This window comes from Episyrphus balteatus, chromosome 3 (assembly GCF_945859705.1).
Source record: "Episyrphus balteatus chromosome 3, idEpiBalt1.1, whole genome shotgun sequence".
Classification (NCBI taxonomy): domain Eukaryota; kingdom Metazoa; phylum Arthropoda; class Insecta; order Diptera; family Syrphidae; genus Episyrphus; species Episyrphus balteatus.
Genome location: NC_079136.1, coordinates 13075880 through 13094978, shown reverse-complemented (window position 1 = coordinate 13094978; position 19099 = coordinate 13075880).

Genomic DNA, 19099 nt, shown 5'->3' with positions numbered 1-19099 from the left:
ACTCAAACTGAGAGGAAATTAATTTAATTAAAATTCAATGGAAAACAACTTTTAGCGAAAATTGAAAAATATCGAAAAAATAAACTTATCCATTTCAAATGTAATCAATTTGTGTGTACTCGTATGAGGTGGATTTTCCTTTTAGGTTAGTTAGTGAATTTGTTTTGGTGGATAAACATTTTTTGTTTTTTTGCTTCACATCCAGCTTAAAAGTGTAATTGCATTCCCAAAATACTACACATCCATCAAAAAAATGAGGGAAGTTTTTGAATTTATAAAAAAAACAGAAAACAGATTGAATGGAATTAATTCAACCAAATGAATTCGATTAAAACAAATTTTAAATTTCATTTAAAGAATACATCCTTAAATCCGATTAAAATTTGTTGGGTTTTTTCTTGACCAAGCTTAAATTGCTTAAAATACGAATAGAATAAAAACAAAACAAAAACGAAGAAAATTTAAATTCAGTTTATGCCTTGGTTTAGGATTTTAAATTTTTGTACTTTGGACACAATTGTCTTTCTGGATTATTAATAATTTTAATTTATTTCATATTTAAAAATCAGGTACCCCACGTCAGAGTTGTAAAAATATCAATTTAAAAAAATTGCTTTTGAAAAAAAAAATTATTGCAAATAAAAAAATTTGCATTGAAAATAAAATTTTTACTGCAAAAAAATAAGGTCAACGTTGTACACATTTTTTTTTTAATGCAGAAAATTTTTTTTTGCAATAAATTTTTTTTTTTATTCAATGCAAAACATTTTTATTTGCAATACAAATTTCATTTTCAATGCAATTTTTGTTCGTTGCAATAAAAAAGTTTTTTAATGCAAAATATTTTTAGCTGCAATAAATACTTTTTTTTTTAACGCACATTTTTTTTATTTGCAATAAATATTTTTTTTTATTTGTAATGGAAAGCAAATGTATTAAAAAAAAATGATATTTTACAACCCTGCCCCACGTTATACAGCCTGGTAAAGTAAATAAAATGCACGACTGGGTCGCACGTACTTACTCTTGTAGTTCAAAGTATCTTTATCTTAAATATCTTGGAAATTAAAGATTTTGTTTAGTGTCGAGAAAAAAAACTTAAAAAAAAATCGAAAGTTAAAAAAAATCCAAAATTAAAAAAAAAAAATTTCAAAAACTTTTTTTTAATTTTTTTTTTTTACATTTTACACTTCAAAATGATGTCTTAATATTTTGAATGAAATTGACTTGTGCTTTGATCAAATATATGAACTTAAAAAATATTTAAATTTTTGAAAAACGGCAACGCCATATTTCCGTTCTCCGGATCTAAAAACGCAGTTTTGTTAGAATCAATAAGAGTATAACGTACACCAAATTTAATCAAAATCCTTAGAGCCGTTTTCGAGAAAATGGCAATACCTCGAAAACGCTATATGGGAGGTATGCTTTAAAAAAGAGATATTGAAAAACTAAAAAAAAACGGACCTAGGGTATTACGTAAAAATCATCTGTACCAAGTTTCAATTAAATTCATCCATCCGTTTAGGCCCTAGCTCGATGTACAGATGGACGCACAGACGCACAGACCGACGGACGGCACACAGTGGGACGAATGTATGGAAAAATCGGCATTTCTAACATCTTGTGTTTTAGTGACTGAAACTACGCAAAGTTGCAGTAAGACGTCTATTTACACCTAAATCTATGAATTAAACATGAAAACCAGATAAATGGAATTTAGTTACTTCCTGTATTTGAGCTTCTACATCTCCTGTTGACTCCTTTAAGCCAAGAAGTTGTTGAATTTTCAAACAAAACCCATCAAATCGTCTGTTTTCGCACTATCCAGCCATGTTTTTAAATTTTGGCCATTTTTGACATAGGGGGTCGAAATTAAAAAACGCGATTATAAGTACTTGGGGCAAATTGGGGCAAGATTTTTTTCTTGATTCCTTTAGTGGACACTTTTCTGAGTATAAAACAATAAAAACCCAACCCAATAACTCAAAAGTACCGCAAAAATATTCGATTTTTTTATTTATTGCTATGGATCGTCCCACTGTGCGGCATGACGAAAACCACTTTTTTGATCTTCTCCATCATCGTAATGTTGGTTTTGATTAAAACCTCGAATTTTTTTTTCTACACGAAACCAATACTTGCCCTATAAAGCAAGTAAAAATGAATCAACAACCAAGATTGAAAAAGTGGTGCAGGGAACTAAGTCCACGGGAACTAAGTCCACTGAGGTACTTCGTTCTCATTGAGTGGGAACGAAATCCACTTTAGTGAAGTGGTTTTCTTTCCCATTCCAGGTTTGTTTGAATTCCACTCCCTAATGGGAACCTAGTACACACTCAAAAAAATCAAAAGAGAATTTATTTTCAACAACGATTTTTTAACGAAAAACGAAAGTAATCAAATAAGCGTGATTTTTCGTATAGGTAAGTACTTTTTAGTAAAAAAAAATCGAGCAGGGGCATAAGTCCCGATTTTTTTTCGGAATTTATGTCCCACTTTACTAGAATCTAATTCGGGACTTAGGTATGTCCCTCACTACTGAGACATAAGTCCCAAAAGAAGAATTTCGGTACTCATTTCCCACATGTATTTTTTTTTTTTATTTTTGCGCGAATTTTTATTTTCACCTCAAAATTGATTCTCCCCTGGGCAAAATTTTTTTCCGCTTCGCGTTTGGCTTGTACAAATTAAATAGATTCGCATGTTAGCAAATGTTTTTCCGCTTCGCGTTTGCCAAATTATAACACTTCACTAACATACAAACATTTGCGTCTGCCTGGGGATCTAACATTACCTAAGCAGAGGAACGAACTTGCGTGAGCGGTCCACTTAGGATATTTAAAGTCGCCAATGTCGGGGTCTTTTTAACTAACTGAAACCTTGCCCGGCTCGCTTCACGCGTTCTCAGTATTTTAAATCCCTTTTAGGGTTCTCTGTCCCGCTCATGTAGCTTTGTTGCTCCGCTAAAGGTATGTTAAATCGCCAGGAAGGCGCCAATAACAACACTTTTTTAAGTAAACTGGGCCTTGTCCCGTGGATGTTAATTCCAAATTAAATGGAACTAACATCCAATTGGGTTAATTCCGTGAGTGTTACACTCTTTTCAGTTTCTTGAAAACTGGATTTCGAAATGAACTGCTGATTTTCCAGATTCTGTAAAAGGTCAAATTAAAAACTCGCGACTCTTTTTCTTCTTATTTTACTTCTTCTTGGTCAAATGGGAATTAAGTTAACATTCAGAGGGAACGAAAACCACACGTTTTTTTGGGAATTAGATTCCCACCTAGCATGGGAACTTACTCTACTTTACTAAAGTGGGTTTCGTTCCCACTGAGTGGGAACTAACTACCTCAGTGGACTTAGTTCCCGTGGACTTAGTTCCCCGCACCTGAAAAAGTAACAAGTATTTTGGCAAAAGAAAAAAATTCCAACATGAAATTTATTCAAAATTCAATTTGCAACAGAAAATGTAAAACACATGCAAAATTGTATCTGTCACTCAACTTTCGCTTATCATTCAATTACCACTTTCGTATATGTATTAGTAGTTTTCCGTAGAGACACAGTGTAGATGTATTTTCATCAATCAATAAAAATATCAATTAAAGTTTTTTTTTTTAATTTAGGTAATTAGAAAGTGGTAATACAAGGAATGACAAAGTATCTTAACACAACTTTTTGACATATTTATGAATTTGAGTAAAAAACTTTGAATGGATTGATACTGATGCTTTTATTGCCTATAGCAGAATCACATTTATAACAAATCATAAAATTCAATGTTTTTTTTTCATAAAGGCACTGGTTGTTGGTGAAATTTTGTGTTTCTGAAATGTTTTATTTCTTAAGGTTTTACTAAAGTTGCTGCATAACTTTCAAAAACAAATATTTCAAGGCCATAGCGTTTTTCAAACATCCTTTATCTTGAATACCTACTCGTACATTTTTAAAAAACTAAGACTCTCTTGATTATTCTGCTACTGTGGCTAAACAAACCTTATATTTCCCAAATAAAGATATACGACACCATAATAATAAAATGAGCGTCAGACTTAAAAAGTAAAGCAACTTTCTACAACTCAACATATGCATTCAACTTCTTTAAAATTCGAAGGACAAACCAAGGAGAAATATATTTAAAAAAAAAAAGTTACCCCTCTTTCAAAAGCAATTTATTATTGACACCCTTGTGAAAAATTGTTATAGAATCGCTTTCTGAACAAAATGAATTTACACAAGAAACGATTTGCTCCCCCTTGTAAAAAACCAATAATTCATTTCGCATCTCGTAAGCTGTCATGTTAAAGGGAGGTGTAAACAAAAAATATTCATCAGCAGTAAACGAGTATGTAACTTTTCTTATGTACAAAAATGAAAACACAAAAAAGTTTACAAAAAAAAAAAAAAAAACAAGAAGAAAACAAATCGAAAAAGTTTTCAAGTTACATTTTATATTGTTCGAACAGTTTTAAATTTCGATTAAAGATGTTATAACATTCTTGATGGATGTAAGTTTTGTTCCTTTTTGTTTGAAATAAATCAATTAAAATTTTGTACACACACAATTCAATTTAAAGTGACAAAAAACAAATTGGTATTGTAACAACTTCCGTAAATTGTAACAACTACTGCACAAGCACATGTCTTGTTAAAATAAAAATAAAAAAAAAAACAATCAATAAAATCTTGAAATAGAATGGTTATCTATTTTTTAGAGGTCTTAACACTGCATGATGTGAAAATTTAAATCTATTCAACATTGAAACATTTTATTTTTTTTTTATAAAAAAAAATGTTGCGCATACGCCACAGTGACCAACAATGATTCATATATTTCGTTTCATATTTGTAGTGTGGAAAAAACCAGAACTAAAGTTAATTGATTTCGTAAAAATTATAAGTCAAAATTTAATTTAACTAGGGCCCGTTTGTTTGTCGATAAAGAAAAAAACTTGAATTTCATGAAATTTGATGTAAACACAAGTACAGAAATTGAATTTATTTTTAAAAATCGATTTGAAAAAAGTAATGAAGGGTATTGTTGAAATGTTATTTTTAGAAATTGATTAATCAGATTTTAAAAATTATAACCTACCTATACTGTACCTACATGTTTTTAAAATGTTTATGTTTTGTATACAGGGTGTCCCACAGTCACCGCCCCAAATGAAAACCATGGATTCCTGAGATCATTTTAAGTCAAAAACTTAAGTGGTAATTTTCTCGTTTTCGTCCCGTTTTCGAGTTTCATACCACGGTTTTTAGGATTTTTTCTCTTTTGTCCTTTAACTAGCCTTATCTTTGTCAAACTACGTTTGATTTGAAATATTCTTTTTGCAACCAATCAAGAATTTATTGCAGTTTAAGTTTGTTTCAAAACTTTTATTTCTGCGGACAACCGTTTCTCCACAATTTTGCATCAAACACAATTTTCTTTGTTTTTTAAGTTGTTTTTTACACTTTCATGTCATTTAAGTAAAAAAAAACACGTTAATGAGTATAAATTTTTTGTGCTTTTTATTAAAGCCTAGTTTATTTTCATAAAAAAAATTGGTTTTATTTCATAAAAAAGGCTACTGAAACTAATTAAAAAAAAAATAAACAAACTGAGTGAATGAAAAAAAAAAATAATTTTTAAATACAAAATTAATTTAAATGTTAAAAACTTTTTCTGAGCAATTGTGGTTAAGAAAAGAACAAATAGATAAAGCTCAGAAAAAGTTTTAATTCATTTAAATTAATTTTGTATTGAAAAATTATTTTTTTTAATTCACACAGTTTGTTTATTTTTTTTTAATTACTTTCAGTAGCCTTTTTTATGAAATAAAACCAATTTTTTTTATGAAAATAAACTGGGGTTTAATAAAAAGCACACAAAATTAATACTCATTAACGTGCTTTTTTGACTTAAATAATATGAAAGTGTAAAAAACAACTTAAAAACCGAAGAAAATTGTGTTTGATGCAAAATTGTGGAGAAACGGTTGTCCGCAGAAATAAAAGTTTTGAGACAAACTTAAATTGCAATAAATTCTTGATTGGTTGCAAAAAAAATCTTTCAAATCAAACGTAGTTTGGCAAAGATAAGGCCAGTTAAATGACAAGAGAGCAAAAATCATAAAAACCGTGGTAACTTGAAAACGAAACGAAAACGAGAAAATTACCTCTTAAGTTTTTCGACTTAAAATGACCTCAGGAATCCATGGTTTTCATTTGGGGCGGTGACTGTGGGACACCCTGTATATTTAGCTTAAAAGATTTTCATATTTTTACCTGTTCTCTATCGAGGTATTGCTGTAAAGTGCAACCTAAGAGTTTCTTAGCATAATCAGAAACATGGTCGTGTCTTCGAAGCCCATAGACATATCTAAGAGCATCATTGAAGGCGACTTGAAGTTTACGTTTAGATAGTGAGTCAAGGTCACTATAAACAATTTCAGAGTAACAAATTAATGGTATAATTAAGGAAACTACCAGTTTTCGTCGAGTTTCAACAGGAGTATAGTAAGCTGAGGGCCATAATTTACGCAAACATCCATAAATGCGACCAATGATTGCATTGGTGTGTTTATACCCAGATAAAGAACGGTCTATAACAAACCCAAGACTAGTACAATGCTCAACCACTTTAATTTTGTCATCTCGCAGCCTTATGTCCGGAATGATGCAGAGATCAAACTTTTTCTTGGATATAGGAATGATTTGGGATTTAGCCGGGTTCAAGAGTAGCCCATTGGCAATAGACCATGCGTTAATTTGACGTAGATCTTCATTCATGGAGAGTGAAAGTTCATCCAGCTGATTGAATTGCTTTGATAGATGGAGTTGAACATCATCCGCATATAGATGGACCGAGGCATGTGAACAGCAAGACGGCAGATCATTGATAAACAGGCAGAAAAGTATTGGTCCGAGAATAGATCCCTGTGGGACCCCTTGCACAACAGGTTTAGAAAGTGAGTATCTACCATCAGAAAACACTTTCTGCGATCTACCAGACAGATAATCAGCAAGGAGTTTGCATGCCCGTTCACCAAAACCAAAGAAGCATTGCAGTTTGCGTTGTAGAATATTATGGTTTACTTTATCAAAGGCCTTGAAAAAATCGAGCAGGCACAGAAGATTTAAATAACCCTTATCATAGTCCACCCTAATGTCCTCGAGAAGATTCACCATAGCAGTGGAGCAGCTATGGTTAGCTCTAAAGCCAGATTGTTTAATGTATAACAAATTATTAGACGTAATGTGCCTTAAAATTTGCTTCTCAATTATCTTCTCGAAGACCTTAAAGAGGCATGGTAGGATGCTGATTGGTCTGAAGTCTGCCGGAGTCATACAATCTCGCTTTTTTACAATTGGAAGAATTTTGGCAACTTTCCAGGAAACAGGGAAAGTAGTAGTTATGATACACCAGTTTATTATGTGAGTGAGATGGGAAATGATAAATGGCAATAATAATTTAACGAAGCGAATGGGTACTCCATCCTCACCTATGGAGTCAGATTTTATAGCCATCACACATTTCGCTACATCATCTTCATTGACCACTTGAAAATCTTTCAGGCTAGCAATGGAATCTGAAGAGTTGAGTTGAGTGTTTTGTTCAAAATCATAAACAGGAGTTGGGCCACCAAGGAAAAAATCATTTAGTTCATCATTTGTCTTAAATTGCTCCATAATTTTTTTGATGGTAAAGAGGTGTTGAGTTTGGATGAATAATAATTGAATTTAGAAACTCGAATTTTTTGAGTTGCTTGATTGCGAGCAAACTTAAAAGCTTCCCAATTCTCAGCGGTTGGTCTGTGCCTCCACCTACTATGCAGTATGTTTCTATGCTTGATGGCCAAAAGTACAGACGAGCTGAACCAAGGACAACAATTGTTGAGTACTCTTACCGTCTTAGTAGGGACGCATTCATCAAAAAGTTCAAGCAACACATTTTGGAAAGAGTTGACCTTGTCATTGGCGTTTGCATGTAGGCGACAATTGAGCCAGGGAGCAAGACAGCGGTTTGATGGAGATTATTTAAATCAATCGATTTAAAATCTTTATAAGAAAAAGTTTCATTGCTGGCAGGTTGTGATATCTGGATATTGTATGTACAGAAAAGAAGATCATGATCAGATATATCAAAAGATAACTGATCGTACAGATTGACAGAAGAGCGATCTGAAACCATGAAAAGATCAAGAAGACTAGAAGAGCGGTTAGGAGCGAAACGAGTTGGATAGGTGGTATTTACAATGTTCATTCCGACAGACGAAACTAAATCGTTCATCTGTTGGGCCAATGTATCTTGCTTGAGCATGTCGGTGTTTAAATCACCACATACAATTATGTGCTCAAAACTAGCACAGAAATCACTAATAGCAGAAAAAAATGCAAGAGAAGAGCAGTTTCGATTATTTTTATAAACACATGAAATTAAACATTTCGTATGGTGATCCCAAAAAGAAGAAAATTTAACATTAAAAAAAACTTAAAGTGCAATTTATTGATACATAGCGATGATACTATCGTATGCATTTTTTGTTTGTACCAATAATTCAAAGTAAAAAATCAAAGCTTTTAAATGAGACCATGAGGCTTGAAGAAACATTATTTTATCCATTGCAATTTTTGTTTTGAATATAAATAATTTATTTGATTCCGTTTTTTTGCTCCTAAGTGTATTTAATAATTGTTAATTTTGATAAGGAGAAAAATTATACTTTTTTTAGGCAGTACAAAAACTGTACAGAACTTGGATCGAAAAAAAAAAAATAAATCGTAAGAACCATTTTATAAAAAAAAATCCAAATAAATTTTATAACTAAATTTGAATACAATTTTTATAAGTTTTTTATACACCAATAAAACTTAACTTTAAAAATAAATCCATCAACTATTTTTAAAAAATCTGTGTTTGGAATATTTTCTATATTTATATGTAAATATTTTGCAAATTAGATGTTCATTTTTCTGTTTAAAAATTTTAACTTATTATTTTACTTTCTATTATTTACCTGTTTCTCACAATATTGCATAAAAAATTGATCTAGTCATTGTTAATTCCTCAGTGCTCCTGCAAAAACAGTTAAGAAGGTATAGGCTCGATTCAAAGTTAGTTAGTGTGATAGTCCATTACATTAACCATTAGGTCAAAAATGGCGGAATGAATAAGGTATATTTATTAGAAAGAGGAAAGAAATTTCAACGAAGCCAAAATTGTAAGTTTGAATTTGAATTTGGATCACAACAAATATATCGATGGTCTTGCCCAAAAACAGCTAATAAGATTTAGCTCATACAATCTTTTGGTTTAAATTGCTGCCAAATAAATAATTAGTTGATATTGAAGATAATTTGAATTTGTACTCTAATGGCAACTCGCAATACAATACTCTGTACTATTAAATGAACTCTTTCTCTTATACTAAAGCTTTATGATTTGAATTACTATGTTACTTTATATTCTTTCTTATTTCGCTTTTAATAAAGTTAGTTCCTTGTTAAACTCAATAGAGATTGAATGTGTTTCTTTTAATATTGTAACAAAGGTTATGGGCCCAGTCCTATGCAAAGTCTAAATTTAATTTGAGTTAACTAGATTTTTTTTTTGATCAGTAGTTTTGCTAATTTTTTTTTTTGATTGGTAATATTTGGTATTATGATGAGTTCATTATACCAAATTGAAAAATTAAATGAGGACAATTATGATGGATGGAAGGTGCAGATGAAAGCTGTATTAGTTCACAGCGATCTATGGACTTATGTATCGGGAGCTACGATTAAGCCCGAGTTATCTGCAACCAACGCATCAGATGTCGCGACATGGGTAGGCAAGGATGATAAGGCACTTTCAACCATGCTGCTAAGTGTAAAATCATCGCAACTTATACACATCAGAAAATGTGCATCATCAAAAGAGGCATGGAAAAAGTTGGAGGATATTCATCAACCGAGCGGACCAGCTCGGAAGGTAACTCTTTTCAAACAACTCTTATCTTTGAAAATGGCAGACAGTGACTCTATTAGTAATCATTTAAATAAATTCTTCGAAATTTCCGAAAAATTATTAGAAATCAATATAAAAATGCAAGATGAATTATTAGTGATCATACTTTTATCAAGTTTGCCAAAAGAGTATGAAAATTTTATAGTCGCCATCGAGTCACGGGATTCGCTTCCCACAATATGTTCCATGAAGACGAAGCTCCTAGAAGAGGGAAAACGGCGAGAAGGGAATAGTGTGGATGCTAACGAATCTGCATTTTTCACACGGCACCAAAGTAAAGCTCCACAGTCAAACAATAAGACAAGAACAAAGGTGAAGTGTTACAACTGTAAGATGAGGGGCCACTTTGCTTCTGAATGCCGTTCTCCAAAAAGCTCATCGAAGAAAACCACTACGTCATCATTTGCTATGTTAAATAGTACCGCAATTACTTCGGCACTTGACAAAAATATGTGGGTACTTGATAGCGGGGCAACCTGTCACATATGTTGCGACAAAAGCTTTTTCACCATCATGGAGCCACACATCGAAAAAATTGAATTGGCTGCAAATCATTTCATTAGTTCTACGTATGTCGGGACAGTTGAAATCTCTTTGAATGATAAAATAATTCAGCTTCTTAAGGTTTTATATGTACCAGAACTGAAAACTAATTTTATTTCAGTAAGCAAAGCCGTGGAAAATAATCATTCTGTTGTTTTTGGTGAAAAAGAGGCTAGGATTTTTGATAGTGAACAAAATTTAGTTATGCATGCGAATAAATGTGGTGGATTGTTTGTGCATGAAAATAAAAGAAAGCCTATTTTATGCAGCATGATGAATAAAGTAGATAATGATCAACTTCTTTGGCATGCCCGCTTAGGACACCTTAATATAAAAAGCATGAATCAATTGTTTAGTAAAAATATGGTAAAAGGTGCTAACCTCAAAAATATACCGAGTGTGTTGCAATGTGACGTCTGTTCTAAAGGCAAAATTTGTAGTTCCCCTTTTCCAACGAACAAGGAAATTATGACAAAAGGATTACTAGATGTGATTCATAGCGACGTATGTGGGCCGATGAAGACCAGATCGTTGGGGGGTGCAAAATACTTCGTTTTATTTATAGACGATTTTAGTCGCAAAATATTTGTTTATTTTTTGAAGGCCAAAAGCGAAGTGTTTGGTGCATTTAAGGAATTCGCGGCTGAGGTTGAACGAGAAACTGCATGCAAAATAAAAGTATTAAGAAGCGATAATGGTGGGGAGTACTTGAGCTCCGATTTTTCGAGGTTCCTTTCTGAAAAAGGAATAAAACGACAGCTGACTGTAGATTACACGCCTCAGCAAAATGGCGTTTCAGAGCGAGCAAATAGAACATTAGTTGAGATGGCTAGGTGCCTTCTATTGAGCTCTAGTTTGCCTGAGTCCTTATGGGCCGAGGCATTGAACACGGCCGTGTACATTAGGAATCGATCACCTACAAATCTTTTAAAGGATCGAACCCCATATGAAGTCTGGCATGGACGAAAGCCTTCAGTAGGACATATGAAAGTTTTTGGTTCAAGTGCTATAATGCTCGATAAAAGGCCAAAGAGGTCGAAATTTGATGCTCGAGGCATAGATTGTGTGATGGTAGGTTATTCCAAAGAATCTAAGGCATATAGATTATATGAACCTAATAGTAGAAAAATCATGAAAAGTCGAGATGTTAAATTCAAAGAGTTATTGAGTGGAAGCAATAGCATCGTTGGTTCTTATGACCTACTCAGTGAAGAGTCAAAGTCACAAGAAATTACCTGTGTTAAAGATGAGGAACATTCTCCCACAAAAGACTCAACAAAAGAATCGATTTCTGAATTGTTGGATGACAAAGGCAGCGAGAAGAGCGACGACGATGGTGTGGGCGATGAGAGCTGTAGTATTGAAAGCGAGGAGAATCATGGCGTGGATTTAAGGCAGATGAACGATAATGAAATCCAAGATGCTGCTGTTGGGGAAGATCATATTATGAATTTAAGATCAGGGAGGCAGAAAATCAAAACAATTTACAATATGAATAGCAACACAAACCCCTTAAAAATTAATCCACTCACAGTTAATGAAGCTCTAGGTCGAGCTGATGCGAATATGTGGGAACAATCCATGCAAAGTGAGTATGATTCATTAAAAAGTAATGAAACATGGGAATTGGTTGACCTTCCCCCTAATCGTCATGCAATTAAGTCAAAATGGGTTTTTAACATAAAACATGACAAGCATGGGAAGCCGGTTCGATATAAGTCAAGACTTGTGGCAAAGGGTTGCAGCCAAAAACTAGGTATTGACTACAACGAGACGTTTTCACCGGTTGCAAGGTATTCAACCATTAGATTAGTCCTTGCTTTGGCAGTAGAGTTTGATCTCCATGTTCACCAAGTGGATGTCTCATGTGCTTACTTGAATGGTGATATAAAAGAGGAAATTTATATGCACCAACCAGAGCATTTCGTGGACTCTAATAATAAAGGAAAGGTTTGCAAATTAAAAAAATCACTCTATGGTTTGAAGCAAGCAGGTAGAGAGTGGAATAGTAAGCTTGATTCAACTTTGAAGAAAATGGGATTTTCTTGCTGCAATGCTGATACTTGCGTTTATACGAGAAACAAAAAGGATGACTTTAACATCGCCGTAGTTTATGTTGATGACATTATCATCGCATGCACAAACGAAAATTCTGTTCTTCGTATAAAAGAAGCACTCGCTGATGCTTTTGATTTGGTGGACAAGGGTCCGATTGATTTTTTCTTAGGCGTTGAGATAAGCCGTGACAAGAATACTGGATCAATAACACTTTCACATGAGCAGTATATTAAGAACCTGTTGTCGAAGTACGGGATGATTTCAACCAGAAAATGTAACACTCCTATGGATCCCGGTGAAAAGCTAATAAAATGTTCTAAGACTTCGTGTACCAAGGTGGATGCCAAGGAATACCAATCTTTGGTTGGGTCTATGATGTATCTTGCCATAACAACTAGACCTGACATCATGCACGCTGTTAGTAAGTTGGCTCAATTTAACATAGAGCCGCACAAGGAACATTTGACCGCTGCAAAACATTTGTTGAGGTATTTAAATTGTACATCTAATTTTAAACTTTCTTTTAAGAAAACTGGTGAGCTACTGAAAGGGTATGCAGATGCCGATTGGGCTGGCAGTTGCGATGACCGAAAATCATATACTGGTTACGCATTTTTCTTGGCTGGTGGTGTTGTGACTTGGGAGTCGCGTAAGCAGTCTACTGTGGCATTAAGCAGTACCGAAGCCGAGTATATGGCGCTGGTGGCTGCATCTAAAGAAACTGTTTACCTTCGAAGATTACTTACTGAAATGGGATTTGGCTCTATCGTGAACGGGCCAACTGAATTGTGCGGAGATAATCTGAGCGCGCAACACTTAGTAAGAAATCCAGTGTTTCATTCAAGATCGAAGCACATAGATATAAAATATCATTATATTCGTGAGATATATAACAAATCTTTGATAAAATTAGAATATGTACCTACATCTGAAATGATTGCTGATATATTCACTAAAATATTAAATAAATCAAAACATTTAAAGTTATTTGCAAAACTAGGATTAAGTAATTAATTAAAATGTGTTTTTAAGAGATATTGTGTTGAGGGGAAGTATTGAAGATAATTTGAATTTGTACTCTAATGGCAACTCGCAATACAATACTCTGTACTATTAAATGAACTCTTTCTCTTATACTAAAGCTTTATGATTTGAATTACTATGTTACTTTATATTCTTTCTTATTTCGCTTTTAATAAAGTTAGTTCCTTGTTAAACTCAATAGAGATTGAATGTGTTTCTTTTAATATTGTAACAGTTGATACAAAAAAGTAAAAATTTGGGTTGCCACTTTTAAAATGAGAACTCTGCTGTTTCACGTTCGTCATTCGTCAAATCTTTGTAGTAAGGTCAAACAAGAAAATGTTCAAAATGCAAAACAAAAGCGATATTCAAGTAAAAAAAACACCAATATTTTTCTTGAACAAAAAAATCGATATATTATATATTGACAAATTTTATGATAAATTATCACATTACTGAATTCATTCCGAAAATTGGGCCTTAACCATTACAAACAAGGCAGTTCATTTATATGCATTTACATAAAACCCAAGTCTTTAACTCTCTAGATAACTTTTTAGATTTTGTTTTTGCATAGAAAACTTTGTACATAAAAAAAAAATAAAAGTTCCTCCACCAAATAATCTACCAACTCAATCTGAATAAATCAACGAACTTTGTCTTTTCTTAGCACAAAATTCTTCACATGTCCTAGCCTAGACTTTACTGAATAGCTATGTGAATTAATTTAATGCAAATATGGTAAGTCTTTGTCCTATATGAATCAGCACTAAGGGGACACAAGAACTATTTATACCAACCACACACACGCATTTGACATTATGCACAGATTTTTAATGTTTAGGCACAGTTCTCTTTTGGTTTGCATAAACATTTTCTTTTAACATAAATCGTTTGCTTCTGTTTGCATAAATCGTGTCCTGTTGAGTTCGAAGAATTTTATACAAAATCACCTGCTGCCTTAGCGAAAAATTCTTGGAATCATGATTGTGTATCTGTGTGTGTTTGTCTTTATCAACAAAAATATAAACAAAACTTTCGTTCATGCAAAATATATATATAGAGAATCCTTGTGGTGTAGATATTCAGAATATTGTGCATGAAAGATGCTCGAAGGAGATTTTGAAATTCTTGGAAGTTGTGTAAAGAGTTTTCACAGTAAATTTTAAGGATGATTTGTGTTTAATCTTTGCTATGAAACCACAAGCACATTTAAGTTAATACGATTAGTAAGAAATTTAAATATTTTAGTGCAAAACACAAATGATTTCAAAAACATAAATCCATCATACATCAGAGGATGAAATCGAAAGAAGTCTTTAAGGTAAATGTTTTGACAAAAACTGATGCAATTCACAAAACGACTTGATTTCGTAAGAAACCTCTTTTGTAGTTCAAATTCCACGATACTGTTAGTGTTTTGAATAAAGATAAAAGGTTTTCAAACTTATGAACGAATTCAGCTTCTCTTTGTTCGGGTGTTGTATATCGATGATATGATTTCAAGGCAATTACTTAGGTGAACTTGAGAGATTTGAATTATTTAATCATATGGAAAATTATTCATAAATGAACTTAAAATCTTATGGTACCTAAGAAAACATAGAAGCTAAACATAAGGCTTACTTAATCCAGAGATGTTCAAAATCCTTTTCCGATCAAATGGGGTAACTTTACATGACAGGCTGTAAAGTTATCAAAATTTATCTATATGCACGAGTTACATATGTACAAATGTACATATCCACAGAACAAGACTGGGATTATTTAAAGCCAATATAATAAATATGTTAAACTTAACTTTGTTCCTATAATTATGTTTTAAACTTAATTTTATATTAGTATACTTTTTTAAAAATGTCTATGAAAATTTATTAACAAATATTAATTACTTGAGAATAGACTCAATTTAAAATTTTATAAAAATAAATTAAAATTTGAAAAAAATTAAAATTGAATTAAATACTTATTTTGTAAATTTAACAAAATAAATAAATCGTTACTAACGTAACATCTATAACTGGCGCAGTCGGACTGGGAATATTGCATCCAGAAGACCTACTAGTGAAAATCCTTAAGTAGCTAAACAAGGACTGGATACAAGTTGGAGCACACCTCAACGGAATATTGAAGTGGTGGTTTTCAAATCTTAAGCTCCGTGGACCCGAAAATAAGAAAAAAAAGGAAGCTATAAAACAAAATAAGCACCGTGATCAAACAAATAAGAAAAGAGAAAAAAGAAACCATAAAATAAAACAAAAATAGAAAAACGAAAGAAAGGATACTAAACATTTATAACTCGAAGCAACAACAACAAGGAAACTATAAATTACATAAAGGAAGATTAGTGGGTAAGTCAATTTTGTGCATTTTTATCGGTTTTTCTATGCCACCTATCCCAAAATCAAAATCTCAAAACAATAAAGTTAGAAGTCGCCTTTTTTGTCCCAGTTGGATTAAAAGAGATCTAACATTAAATAAAAAAGTTTTGCAATATAATCTTTCATTGAGCAAATCTGTTGAATCACTAACGAATCAAGATTCAAAGTCGATCATGTTTTCCAATACAGCAGTTGATATCTTTAATTCCCTTAGAATTCCGGATGCAATTAAAGATGTTCCAACTTTTGATGGAAATAAACGGTTATTGTTTGACTTCATCAGTAATGTAGAGGAAATTTTAGAACTTATGCCTCAATTGAATTCAAATCCTGCATATAAAAAAGTTGTTTTAAGAGCCATACGAAATAAGGTTGTTGGCCCAGCTAACGAAGCTCTTAATATGTATGGAACTGATGTGAATTGGGAAGATATTAAAAATAATTTGCTTATTCATTACGCGGATAAAAGAAACGAAACTAGCTTGATAAGGGATTTGCACCAGCTCCGACAGAATCAATCATCGGTAGAAACCTATTATTCAAGGGTAATTGAAACACTTTCTGCGATGATCAATCACATAAAGGTTCATGAAACAAATTTGAGTGTTGTCGAAGCAAAGCAAAACCTTTATCAAGAAATGGGTCTTAACATCTTTTTGTCCGGTCTAAGAGAGCCTTTAGGTTCAACTGTTAGGTCAATGCGACCCACAAAACTAATTGATGCTTTTAACTTTTGTCAACATGAAGAAAATTACTATTATTTCCAAAACTCCCAATATAGGTCACAGATTCCACAAACACCCAGATTTCAAAACAGACGAACCTTTTTTGCAAATACTAATACTTACACTCAAAGATTCCAACAACCATACAATCAATACCAATCTAGTCAAAACATAACAAGAGAAAACCATAACAATGACCTTTCACAAAATAATTTCAGACAAAATACAAACTATAGGCAAGAAAACATTCCAGATTATTCAAGACAAAATTCAGATAATAGACAAGACCAAAGATTTAGACAAGAAAATAACTCCAGACAGATCAATAACTTTAGACCTAACAATAGTAGTTCTATTCAAAGCCGTCAATCTAATTTAAGCAGAAGTACACCTCCAGAGCCAATGGACACATATAGTGGAACTACAAGTAGAAGAACTAATAGGAATGGACAAACTTTTAATATTGAAAGTCAAGTTGAAGAAAACTATGAAAACCTCGGACAATCAGTTGGGTATTTAGATTTAAACAACCATAATACAAACCTTCTACCTTACATAATTATTAAGAGTTTATACAAAAAACAATTAAAATTTTTAATAGATACAGGAAGTAACAAATCCTTTATTAATCCAGAAGTTATCGAAAATGAAAAAATAAAGTGCATTAAACCGTTACAAATCAAAACTATCTTTGATAAAGTACAAGTAAATAAACAAATAAATGTACAGAACTTATTGGAATTTAAAACAGATGAAACTCTAAATTTTTTGCTTTTTAAGTTCCACAATTATTTCGATGGGCTCATTGGAACCGATATAATGACAAAACTTGCTATGAAAATAGATTTAAAAAATTCATTCTTAGAAACAGAAAAGGTAAAAATTCCATTTAGTTTTAAACCCAATTTGATTTCGAAAATGTTCGTTGTCCCAGAACAGAAAGGAAAACAAAACTCTAATGCTGACGCTCTATCAAGAAAAGAAATAAATATTAACCAAGGGAACAATATTGAAAATTTGGAATTAATATCTGTTCAAAACAATTATGATGAACAAGACAAAATATCTACTTTACATTCTGCACAAGAGAACTTGAACGACGGGATACCTATATCGGAGCGCCCTCTAAATGAGTTTTCTAATCAAATAATTTTAAAATATAATGAGAAAAAGACCAAAATAAACCCAAAATTAACCATTTTATTTAAAAGAAAGAAAAGAATTATAATCGAACATAGCAAAATAAATGACGAAAATGTCATCGTTAATATTTTTAAAGATTTTCTTAGTACAAAAAGAGTATCAGCCATACTTACTGATGATACCACATTTAAAACCGTACAATCTGTCTATTCAAGTTATTTTAGCAGTAACAAACATTTAAAACTAGTTAGATGTAACATTTTTCTAGAAGATGTTACTGAAAAAGACACACAAGAAAATATTATAAGGGACTATCACAAATGTTCGAATCATAGAGGTATAATTGAGACCTTTAATCATTTGAAAAGAAAATATTATTTTCCTAATATGAAACACACAATAACTTCCACAATAAACAGTTGTGAAATATGTCAAAAACAGAAATATGATCGCAAAAGGGAACCTTTAAAATTCGAAGTAACTCAAACACCGTCTATGCCATTAGAAATTGTTCACGTTGATATCTACTCCGTTTGTAAACAAAATTTCTTCACCATTATAGATAAATTTAGTAAATTTGCATGTGTTTATTTAATTTCGGCTCGAAACAGTATTAACATTATAAAATCGTTGAAACACTTCTTTTCTCATCATGGTATACCCAAATTGTTGGTCTCAGATAATGGCAGTGAGTTCATCTCTTCTACCTTCAAAGAGTTTTTGGATATTCATATGATTAACCATCATACAATATCCGCCAAAAGCTCTAATGGTAATTCTCCTATAGAAAGATTTCACTCTACCCTAACCGAAATTATCAGAATTATCAAATCACAAAACAACAACAAACCAATTGGTGAAGTTATTGACGAGGCAGTAAATACATATAACAACAGTGTACACTCTGCTACAAAATTGACACCTTTTGAATTACTCAACGGTCATATAAGTAAAAGAAACCCTTTATTTACGAAAGAAAATTCCAAAACAGAGCAGGAATACTTATCGTCGGTGAAACCAGAAAAGTGTGTAACTCCATTTTAGCAAATTTTATAGGAGAGCAAAAAAACAAAATCGTTTTGACGGCATTTGTATGAGTTTTCATTTTCTAATTTGCTAATAAAATAAAAACTATGAACTTTAAGGGGATTCTCAGTTTAAGGAACGGTAGATATCAGGTTTGTCTAACAGATCGCATTCAAATCTAATTTTCAGAAAATTTGGAG